Below are 12,028 nucleotides of genomic sequence, written 5' to 3'. Positions count from 1 at the left end.
ACGTGGCTCTGGGGGCTCAGAGGGTTGGCCAAGCTGCCTCATGTGCACTGATCAGAAATCAAAAGAAAACCTCCAGCCTGAAACCAGCAAAATCACGTTGAGCCTCAAGGAGAGGATCGTGTGTTTAGAGTGAACTGTGCAATATTTGATATCAAAGCGTCTTTCATTTCATTTCGCTTTTCTTTTTAGTATATTGTGCTTCTTGGAAAAGGCAAAAATCAATCTGGAGAGCAAACAGGGTGATTTTGTCAAAATGAGATATGTTTATCTCCAATTGCTGTGTAAAAATGATCCTTCACAGAGAAATTCAACACACTCATCTGTCAGCTCAATTTGGAAAAAAAGGAGAGTTGATGCTCTGAAGTTGGCTGTGACATGGAAGTTCCATGCTCTGTAATTGTTTAATAAGCAATATCTCATGGTGCTTTCTCCACCTGATGATTACAGTTAATTTGTATTATGTTTAATTTTCATACTAATGTAAAATAATTATTTTACCACCACTGAGTTGGTGGGGTTTGTCTCACCTGACCTCAGCTGCAAAGAAATCCAGTGTTTGCCTGCTGGTCGAGGCTCCCTGTGGTTACTGGAACTCCTCTGTCCTCACAGGGGAGCTCATCCCACCTTACTCTGGCTTTTTAGGGAGCTGCAGACATTCCCACTTATCCTGGAAAAGTTCATCCCTCTCCATTTGTTGCTGAAGGAGATGAGACAACTGTTGTGGAAATGCTGGCTAAGTTTAGGCTGCTAAAATTAGGTCTGACAAGTCATTCACATCATTCTGACTAATTAATTGGTTTTTTATGAGCTCTTCACATTTAATGAAGAAAAAATAGAATACTGAGTCTTTTTTCCTGAAATTTACTCCATGTAGTAACATTGCTTTATTATTTTAATGTATCTCGAATTTCTCTTTTGCTGGCACACCATCCCTTCAGGTAAAACTGAAACCTGGAGGGATTTGGTAATTCCAGAGATCATTAATTAGCCTATTTCATGTGCTGATTCACCAGCAGCATCCGTCTACAACAGCAGTAGAAAACATCTTCTTCAATCCTGGATTTGAGCACTGGCAGACATTGGGGAAATAGTCTAAAAAAAAAATGGGAAGGAATGTAGGAAAATGTATGAGGGTCTCAGTACTTATGTGGTGTTGGAAAAAAAAAACAACCCCATCCGGATTGTATAAAATAGAATATAACCTACAAGACATGGGAAATAATCCTTCCACACTCCTCTGGTCTTGGCTGGGTTGCTTTGTTCCATGTTGGGCACCACATTTTGGGAAAGACATGGAGTAATTTGAAGAGAATCTGGAGATGTAGAAAACAGGTTGTTAAGGAAGCAGGGAAATGACTTAAAGTGTTTCAGTCCTAGAGGGAGTCGGGAAGCACACAGTTCTCAAACACAAAATTGCAGTTTGAGAGAGGGACAATCTGGTGCATGGAGGGTAGGGCAGGAAAACATGGGATTAAACTGGAGGCAAAAGGATTGAAGTTAATTAGGAAACGGTGTCACAGAGGAGGTGAAGCAGTGACGGAGCTCCGGGGTGTGTGACCTCTGTGGTGGCTCTCGGGAGCCTGATGGAGAAAACACTGCCAGGACTGAGGTAGGAAGCATCCAGGTGCATCCAGAGCTGATCAGTGAGTTGGGAGCTGTGGTGAAACACCAGGATCCTCCCCCTCTTCCAGAGGGTGCTCCTCGGAGCTTCCAAAAGCCAATACCTTGGGTTGAAGTTCAGCAGCTTCTTCCCAGCCACCCAGAGGCAGGAACTGGCAGTTCTGGCTGGAAGTTGCTCTCCCTGTTCCCGTCTTTTCCACAAAATTCACCAGATGAAGCAAAATCTTAACAACAAAGAGCAAACACAAACCACTTTGCATTGGACTCCTGACTCATGATTATAAACTGCATTGGGTTATTTTCCCTTGGAAAGGAGCACTATTGTTCCGGGTCAAGATTAATTTATGTCAAAGGGAATATAATAGGAGATTATTATATAATTTATTTTTCCAGCCTTGCTTACCACCATTCATTAAGGCCTCTGGCATCTCCTTCCCCATTATCATGTATCATTTAGTGCATATTTTTTGTGAAGTTGGTTTTCAGATGTGGGACATAATATTTATCCCCTTGTTTATCCCTTGTTTCTTACACACTGTGCAGGAGGTCTGAACTCACTTCAGGAAATGAGGGGTACTTTTCAGGGCACGAGAAGTGTTTGCGTAGGAAATAAAAATTGCTTGTAAGCTTTTTTTTTTAGCTCTTAAATCTTTGTTGGTTTGAGCTGGGAACCTGCAAACAAAAAGAGTTGGTGTCTGTGGTGGGGAGAGGAGGCCCAAAGTAGGGAAGGAAGAAGCATCTGACAACGGAGTCACTTCCAGGCAGACAAGAGGAAGTGGGACAGAAATGGAACCAGAACGAAACAAGGAGAAGTTGAAGTTTTTATCCGGGCTGAAAAACGTGGATCCATGTTTCCATGGGGCTTAAAGTCACAACACAGGGGCTGCTTCCAAAATTTACAGCTTTTTATGGGGTGAGTCCCGGTGGCTCAGGAAATGCTGGGGGGAGTTGGATGAACATCAGGCAAAACAAGTATGAAGTTGAGTAGCTCTGTTTTGGGCTCATGTTGCTCCCTAGAAAGCCAGGAGGTCTTGAAATTGTGATAGTCACACTTAGGCAATATTTTCTTCATTCAAAACAAGACAAAGTTACCTTGAACTGTCACAGATACACAAGAATTTCCCACCCAGATGTGGGATAGAATCATGGAATGATTTGGGTTGGAAGGGACCTTAAAGATCACCCAGTTCCACCCCCTGCCATGGGCAGGGACACCTTCCACTAGCCCAGGTTGCTCCAAGCCCCGTCCATCCTGGCCTTGGACACTTCCAGGGCTGGGGCAGCCACAGCTTCTCTGGGCGACCTGTGCCAGGGCCTCCCCACCCTCCCAGGGAAGAATCCCTTCCAAATATCTAATCTAAAAGTCCCTGTTTTAATTTAAAACCATTCCCCTTTCTCCTATCACTGTGTAAAAAGTCACTCTCCCTCTTTTTCATCATCCCCCTTCAGGCTCTGGAAGGGGCTCTGAGGTCTCCTGGGAGCTCCCCAGCACAGCCTGTCCCAGTGGAGCGCTCTGTGCCCAGCACTGATCCAGCCCGGGACGTTCATCTCCGTGTCCTCCATCCAGGACGGTCCCGATCCCGGTCCCGATCCCGATCCCGATCCCGGTCCCGATCCCGATCCCGATCCCGATCCCGATCCCGGTCCCAGTCCCGATCCCGATCCCGATCCCGATCCCGATCCCGGTCCCGATCCCGATCCCGATCCCGATCCCGATCCCGATCCCGGTCCCGATCCCGGTCCCGATCCCGATCCCGATCCCGATCCCGATCCCTCTCCGGCAGCGCCGCGCGGGCCCTCGGCCGCCACCTCGCGGCGCTGGGGGGAACTGCGGCGGGCGCGGAGCTCTCCCGGAGCATCCGCGGGGACACATCGGCGACATCGGCCCCAAAGAACCCCCGCCCTCAGCCCCCCGCCGCCCTTCCTCTGCTCCAACACTCCCTCAGGGTCAGCTCTGCAGCGCTGCTCAGCCATCACCCCCGAAGTGGCACAACGTGCTGTCCCATCAATGGACCCCCCGGCCATTCAGAAAAGCACTCCCCAAAAAGCAGTGTTATAACCAGAGAACCTGTTTTCAGTGAATTCCCAGCACTGCCTGACCACCCTCAGCAAACCTGCACCCTCTGGTTTCAGATTCTGCAGCTGTCCTCTCAGGTTCAATACAGTAGATGAACCCAGAAAAGGCATTATTTTGTTATAAAATTGATTGGATATGTCCCCCATCCAGCTGATTTATTCTATATCGTTCCTCTTTATATATAGAAGCAAAAGCTGAGAGGTGGCTCTACTTGCCAGCTTAGGTATATATAGCCAGGCCAACCTGGCTCCACTCCACCAGGAACCTTTCAAATAGGGCAATGAGCTATTTGTGGCCAAAGGGACTGACCTGGGGAGGTATCAGTGACAAGAGGCAAAGAGCTGCTTGTTTGTGTGGCCCAGGGAACATGTGTGAGTGTAGCAAGGCAATGCTGACGTTTATTATGTAAAACTACACACACAGAAGGGCTCCAAAATAGAAATGCCTTAATAATTATCTCATCTCCAGTGCCATGTCCACTTCTGGATGCACATTTTCCATCGAGCTGCTTCCTGCGTTCTCTCACGCACGGGAGTAGCTCCAATGAAACATCTGCTGCACCATCCATATCATCCTCCTCCTCCACAGCCCTTCTCCAGACAGCGGCTGGAGGAAGCTCCACAACTGTCAGGCAGCTGCTCTGCTCTGACTACTGGGCATTGCATTTGTTCCTCGTGTTTCCCCATCTTTGATCACGAGCCTCTCAGACTTGCCTGACAGGGGAGGGGCTATTTTTGGCCTGATGTTCATGCAGCTCGATCCCTGCTTGGCCCAGGTGCCAAAATGAGCTGCTGGTCTTCATGTGACCGTGGTGCAAACCCACAGTAAGGAGGAGACTGTCCCAAAGCCTCGCCAGTGCCACTGCCCTGCACTGAAATGTCTGTACTGGGTGTCTCCAGCAGGAATTTTGACTGATAATACCTCATTGTAACAGCCATGCCCCGAGTGGGGTGTGAAAAACAGGAATTACGCATCAATGGGTAAGTTTCTTTTCAGATCTCCAACTGGAAATCAAAAAGAGCCTGGTGGGTGCACACAAGGGAAAACCTTCCTTGCCCACACAGGCCAAGGGCCTTACTCATGGGGACCCCACCAATTTCAATGGGGTGGTGTCCAGAGTGACCCGTGGTAGGATGTGAAGTGGGAAACCAAATTTGGTAAGTGTTTATTGCAGTTCCTGGAATTACTCACTGTATATGCTGATTAAACCCCCCTCTCTTCAGTGATCACTTTTTCCACTCTGCTACAGGGTCTTTTTTCTCTTCCCTCCCATTTTATCCTTGCTTTTGGAGAAGTACCAAGTAAAGCAGTCGAATATAGTCCTTTACAGTCACACACACCTTTACACGCCACGAGCCATTTCCCAACTCCCTCCAGCAAACCTAGGGCTGATAGCACAGGAGACCCAGAACCACAGAATTCCTCTGATACAGACCAAAGATGTGGGAGGATGGATCTGAGAACCTTACACTCCAGTCCTGGGGATCTGGGCTGGGAAGCTCCAGCGGGGAAAATCACGGCAGAGTGGAAGCGTCGCATGTGAATCAACGTCTGCACATGTGGATGTGGGACTGAAATAGCTCCCATCCCTCTCCTTATGTTAATAAAAGGGGATGGTTCCTGCCAATTCCAGCTCGAGTTTCATCCCCCTGAAATATGTGCACTTTCCCCAGCTGTATATTTGGCCTGGGGTAATTAGCACAGTGCTAATTTTACCTGAGCCGATGAAAGCGCTGGAACAGCCTCGCCATATAAAGGGAGGATCCACAAGCTGATTCAGCCTTCTGGGGCCCTTTTTGGGCAAAGAAAGTCATGACTTTGACTTGTAGATTTGCTTCTCAGGGAGGCTTCTTCTTCCCAGAGTTATCTGACACACAGCTGAGGGTAGGGAAGAGCAAGGTCAAGGATACTCATGTGCTGGAAACTAAAAGCACTGAGCACTGAAGTGTTGCCTCGTAGTAAATTACCTTATGTACATTAAATTACCCAACTAGATCTGCTTCTTCTCTTTGCTCTCCTGTGAGAGAAGCCACTTCCAGACACCAAAAGCACAAAGATGCTTGGAAGTCTTTTATTTCTTTCTGGGCCTTCCAAAAAGATTCAAAGTCAATTGACATTTCAGATGAAGATTCAGAACAGACACTTATTCTCTCCAAGCCAGTTCAGCTTGAAAAAATTACAGTGAAGTATGGTCAGAGGAAAAGCAATTTGCCAGGGCTTGAAGAGTGTGAATAATGCAAAGCAAACAGCTCTCTGCAGTGTTCACTTGTGTTTTCAAGTGTGCTCTCCTGCACTGTGCACCCATCCTGCCTTCTCCAGAGGTCCTGGGCACCAGCATCACAGGTGGGGATTAAGGAAAGCTGAGATGGTTGGTGATTTCTGACTTCTGTAAACTTGGAGGGTTGATTTATGGTGTGGGGGTTTTGTTGTTTGTTTGTTTTTTTTAACAGAAGAGCCAGAACTGATTGGCACTGCTGGCACTTGATCCCAAGCTCTGGAGTCACCCCATCAGGAAAGAGGAACAAAGCCAGCCCGTTGTGCTCTGCTCTGGGCTGTTCTGCAGAGGGGTTTTTGTGCCACCTTTGCTGTCAGAGAGCACAAGCACCTTCCAGTACTGTCACAGTGACACGACAAGCCCCTGCTCATTCTCTGCCTCCCTTTGTCTGTCCTGCTGGCTCTCTGCCCCTTTACCCTTTGCCACCGATTGTCTCTCCATGTGATCTCTGCCCTTTGTCAAATCAAGACAGTCCCAGCCTGGGTGCTGGGTGTCCCCTCTCCTGTCACCCATGGCCCCAGGAGGTGTTTGGCTCCCAGGTTAAGAGTGTGCTCAGATTAAAAGGAAACACATATCAAAGTGCAGCTCTGAATGAAGGTTTTCTGCTCTGAGGCCTCTGAGGAGGAATGTGGGGCCTTCTTGGAGTCAGCCTGCCTTCTTTGTGAGTCAGGGACCCACAGAGTGTTTCTGCCCATCTGCTGGATGTGCTGCCTCGTGCCAGCCCAGTCTGCAGGCAGGGGAGGGACCCAGGCACCCTGTTCCCATGTGGGGACCCCTGGGCAACCTCTTACACCCAGGGACATCCTCCTCCAGCGATGCCACCACAGCACCACGATGTCACCAGGTCTCACAGCCACCGAGGGAGCAGCAACTTTGACATTTAGGGACTTTCCATGTTGATTATTTAATACTTGATGACAAACAGCACAATCTTTTCCCCTCCAGGCCCTGTCACAAGGTTGCTTAATAGGGTTTGGGCATTAGCTCAAATAATATCAGGGGATCAAAGCCAACTTCTGAAGTATTAGGGAGATTACAGGGAAACTCGTGGCTCACGCTGAGGTGCAACATTTCCTAGCACAAAACAGGGGAGACCCTCCTTCTGAGCCATCCCTTCCCTTTTGGCATCTGGATGAGGCTGTACCAGAGCACAGGACGTACAGTTTGGCCCAAATTTCCATGCAGGATGCCCAAGGGTGGGTGAGGAATCCTTCCCCTGCGTGTACATGAAAGGCAGAATTTAGCCTGGAGGTACAAAATGGCATCAGAAAAGCAGATAAGCAGCACAAGATCGTGATAGCCAAAGAGAGGAAGCTGTGGTATTTACTTGCTGAGGATTATTTCCCCTCTGATGACGGATTTTTCAAGTGACAGGGGTGATTTAGCGGGTGGGCCTTGGAGGGCTGGTCCAAGTAATCAGTCAAAAACAATATCAGGAAGTTTAACCTACGATTTTGAGCTCGGTTTGGTTTTACTCCCCTGCTAAATTTTAGTTTGGAGGGGCGTTTAGGAAGGTGCCAACTAATTTATTTTGTGTCCCTCCTTCCCGGCCCTGCAGGAGTTCCCAGCAGGGCTGTGCTGCCAGAGACCTGCTCCCCGTGTCCTGGCCAGGCTGTCCTTGCTCCTTGGCTTCCTGACCAGGGAAGGGAAGGCACAGGGCAGGAGAGATGCTGGGATGGCTCTGAAAGCTCTCAAGGCTCTCCCAAAAAGGTGGGAGTTTTCAGCACCAGCTTCAACAGCTCCAGGACCCTCCCTGGTGCACCTGCAGACCTGGCTCAGGAATTCAATTGTTCACCAAGGTTTGAAAAATCCAGCAAAAAACACCCACCTGCCCACCAGTCCCCTCTCAGGGAGGGGTCTCCTGCACTGCCATCAGGCTGGAAGTTCCCACTGGATGTAAATAGGCCCAGCACTGGCTCCTCAGGAAACTTCAGCTTGTTTTCTGCTGTGGTTTTCCTTCCACAATGGCCAATGATCTAACTCTCTGTTTTTAGCACAGTTTATTTGCTTTCCAGGAGAGAAAATAAACTCTGATATTGTCACTTACGCTGTGGCCACAGACTCCAGGCAAATTCTGAGGTTCTGGTGCAAACTGATAGAAAACACCGAGGACATTTGATCTCAGCTAATAGGGCAAAATCAAAAGTGTGAGAAAAGGAGTAGAGCAGTCATTTGTGTGATGTTAACACAAATCAGACACTTTCAAGTTTATAAATGCAGTTTTCACTGGAGTGGGTACACTGATGGGGAATAAATTACAGTGATAACAAATGCTCAGCAGCAGAAATGCAAGATGCACACTGCAGTGCAGGAAAAGCAGGGCTTTAACAGACGCTCTCTAAGTCCCTTCTGGGTGTAGTGTTTGCTGTTGGAAGCAGGTTTCCTCCTGTACCCACATATTTCACATCATCCTCTCTCTCAGGAACTACCAAACGTCACCTGACAGGGTGAAGCTGCCCAGCTTGAATCCCTTTGGAGAACCAAGCTGTGAATGCAAACAGGTCAGTAGGAGAGATGCACAAAAGGCACCTAATTTACCATAATTTTTCTTAGAAAAGACAAAACCTTTCTGGCTCTTTCTGTTGCAACTGACTTTTTATTTTTTCTTCCTTGCCACTCCCTTTCCCACTGGAAACTTTCCATGTTTCTGCCCATGGTGGCACACACAGGGCCCTGCTTTCTCCCTCCTCTTACAGCCAAACACAAGCCTGTTCTCATCACCCCTCCTCCTCCTCCTCCTGCACACCACTCCAGAAGGCAGGTCACCGCCTAGTATTGCTAAGCAGAGGTTGTTGTGCCAGGAATGTTGGTGGTAGGATCCTGAAGGGGCAGAGAAGCTTTTCCCCCTTTCATCTCTTCCCACCCTCACACCTTGAACAACCCTTGGTAAGGATCAACTCACCAAGCTCAGCCCATCCCATGGAGGGAGGCTGAGGTTTCATTGCTGGCCCAGGGGAGGGACCCAGCCCCTGTCTCTGAGCACTGTGGGCTCTGCAGATGGAGGTTTGGATGTTGGCTTTGGAGCAAGGAGGTGACTTGACTTGGCTGAACAATCCCAATTCTCTTATCCTTTTCTCCTGAGAGAACTGGGATTGTTCATCCTGGAAAAGGGGAGCTTCAGGGTGACCTAATTGCAGCCTTCCAGTACCTGAAAGAGCCTGCAAGAAACATGGAGAGGGACTATTTCCAAGGGCCTGGAGAGACAGGACAAGGGGGAATGGCTTCAGGGAATGGCTTCACAGTGACAGAGGGTTAGACTGGATATTAGGAAGAAATTCTTCCCTGTGAGGGCCCTGGCACAGGTTGCCCAGAGAAACTGTGGCTGCCCCTGGATCCCTGGAAGTGTCCAAGGCCAGGCTGAATGGGGCTTGGAGCAACCTGGGCTAGTGGAAGGTGTCCCTGCCCACGGCAGGGGGTGGAACTAGATGAGCTTTAAGGACCCTTCCAACCCAAACCACTCTGATATCTTTTAATTCTGCTCCTGTGCCTGTGCCAGCCCACAGTAGGTAACCACTGAAAAACTGATGAACACCCTCTCCCTTGGGAGCCCCTTGCTCACCTACAACATCCAGAACCCGAAGTTTTCAAGCCAGAGAAACACAAAGATATCCTTACCCTGTTCTGTTCAGCTGAGCAGGAGCCTATCCTGATTTTAGGAAACCTGGCAGCCCAGTAGCACCAGGAACTGAAGCTGTGAGGAAGAGAATGAAAGTGCAGTCACACAGTTTCGTGTGTGTAAGCTGCTGGCTCTTAACCCTTTTCCTTCCAGGAATTGTCAGCTTCCCCATGCCAGCTCCATAAGCATGTTCTCACCACTCTGGCAAGTTTTATTAACCATTAACTCCCTTTCCCCTGAGACAACCAAAGAATGGGAGCTAGGGGAGATCATTAGATAACTTTGAGATTAAAAGGAAAGTATTAATCTTATGAATATGTAATTGCTTGGTCACTTATATCACTTACATGAATACCATTAATCCAAATATACATTCCCCACCTCTGCCTCTGAGGCCAAACTGCCACAGCTGATTTCTGGCTGGGCAAGGCAAAATATACAATATTGCCATGTCACAAACAATGCCAGATGTCTCTGACATTTGTTGCATTTTTGGAAGATTATTCTCAATCATCAACTCTGAAAACTATCACTAAATGGTACTAGAACTGTCTGGATACAACCAGGCTTCGAGCAAACATGGAATGTGCAAGGTGTACATTAAATATCAGATTAAGATTTCCTAATCATTTTAAGGCCTTAGACCCTGCAGGTGTTGAGAGAACTCACTTTTACCAACAGGTGTCTGTCATATTTTACTGGGTCAGAAAGTTTAGCTGGAAATGAAAGATCCTTTGAATTAGGCACCTTAGTTTGTTGAGAATGGAGCCACGTGGAACACGGTGTTGGAAATAGGGTTTTTTTGGTAGAACTCTTTGGGTTGCTGTTGGATTGGTAGTTAGATGCAGTCCCTGCTAGAGATGGATTGCTGTTTGCAGTTCAGTATTTCAAGATGTCCTCACCTTGCTCCCCACATCCCCCACCTGCAGCAGCAAAGACAGAAAGCACACACTTATTTTATTTTTTTATTTTTTTTTTTTTAAAATACAGGCACTGGCTGGTGATTTGTCCTTAGAATGAGACCAAATGAGACAGCCTGAAATCTTAAACAGAGATTTTGGACACAAAATGTATGGTTAAGAAAAATAACATGAATGGGGTGTGAGTTCCACTCGTCTCAGATATATAAAGCAATTCAATTTCCTCTTCCATATTTCATCCCTCCTATGAACAAACACATTTTTCTCCAATATAACTGTCTCGCTGGCTGCACATCTGTATATCCCATTTGCTTGCAAAGTACAAAATGTATTTATTTGCTCTCTCAAGCCTTATCAAACATGTAACCGTCTCTCTGTGGAATTTTCATTGGATTTACCCGTTCCTTCTCTTACCAGCGTGGTTCATTTTTCCTTGGAGATCCCAGTATCAGACCTATAAAGACCCAGTTAATGTCTAAACCCCAGGGGTTTGCTGTGAATGGGGAAACCACCTTTTCCTGATGAATTTTTTCCAGTTGACCTAATGGTGAGAGAAGAAAGGCAAACTTATGCCAGTTTACATGCATGGAAATGGTGAGACCAGAAAAAAAAAAAGAAAGCCCAACGTGTTATTTATGGCATTTCTTCCCATCTTGTGGAAATGGACTGCTTTGATTCCACCAGACCATGTTTTCTTTGCAAGCACAATACAATCAAGCTATTTTCAGCTGGCAATAAAACCCTTGAGAACCAAAGCAGATTTGGCCACTTGGAGAGATGAAGACTAAATGCAATCTGATAATTAGGTCATTTCAGCGCCAAGACAGAAAAAGCAATTTAATAACATCTCCCGTGGAGTGAGACGGGGGCTAAAGCCTCTGCTCCCAGCTGGCAGGGGCTGTGCCTGCAACACAACTCTCCATTTGCTTCCTTGGGGCATCTGCAGCTCTCTGCAAGCTGAGGTGGTGAGAACCACGCCAGAAAAAGGGGGTGAAAAACCTCTGCTTTCACTGGCACAGCCTGGGATCTGCCTATGGAAAGCATCCTGCTCTGCCACTGGCTCCTTTTCTTACCCCTCCTGGTATGAAATAGGGATGTTCTGCCTTCCCAGAGCCCTTCCTATCCCTTGGTGCTGTTTCTTCTGCACATAAAGGGTCTTGTCTTGAAAACTCCTCAGCCCATGGCCATTTCACACCGCCCTCCTAATATTTCAGTCAGAAGGCACTGAGAGATTTCTGAGGCAGGGCTAAGTCAAATTAGAAAACCAGTCATGGAGAGAAGGAAAACAAATCCTTGCTCAGCCTTGAGGGTTAAGTTTTCAGCTGCCTCTCACCCTCTTTGTCCTGCCTTGTTGCAACAGGAAAGGGTTTTTTAGAAACTTTTCTTGTAACTTCAACTTCCCCGTTTGGGGGTCTGGGAGGACTTCTCTTGCTGAAGTCCATGCAGATGGTTCTGTTCTGGTTTTCACTGCCTGTATGACAGATTAGAATCGATATTTCATTGTAAGAAGAGCTTTCTGA

General features: G+C 47.6%; 1 long non-coding RNA gene across 1 annotated transcript; it reads right to left on the bottom strand.

The window, feature by feature from the left end:
- Positions 1–849: 849 nt before the first annotated feature.
- Positions 850–2,237, bottom strand: LOC113985135. The gene is made up of 3 exons (XR_003539734.2): positions 1,725–2,237; positions 1,207–1,313; positions 850–1,092 (listed from the first exon to the last, which is right to left on the bottom strand). It is a non-coding gene; the product is annotated as an uncharacterized LOC113985135 (long non-coding RNA).
- Positions 2,238–12,028: the final 9,791 nt, after the last annotated feature.

Source organism: Pipra filicauda, unplaced genomic scaffold (genome assembly GCF_003945595.2).
Source record: "Pipra filicauda isolate LSUMZ 115617 unplaced genomic scaffold, ASM394559v2 scaffold80_size11013439_pilon, whole genome shotgun sequence".
In the NCBI taxonomy this organism is placed as follows: domain Eukaryota; kingdom Metazoa; phylum Chordata; class Aves; order Passeriformes; family Pipridae; genus Pipra; species Pipra filicauda.
Note: the sequence above shows the minus strand (reverse complement) of the source record. Positions and strands in the feature narration are given on the sequence as shown.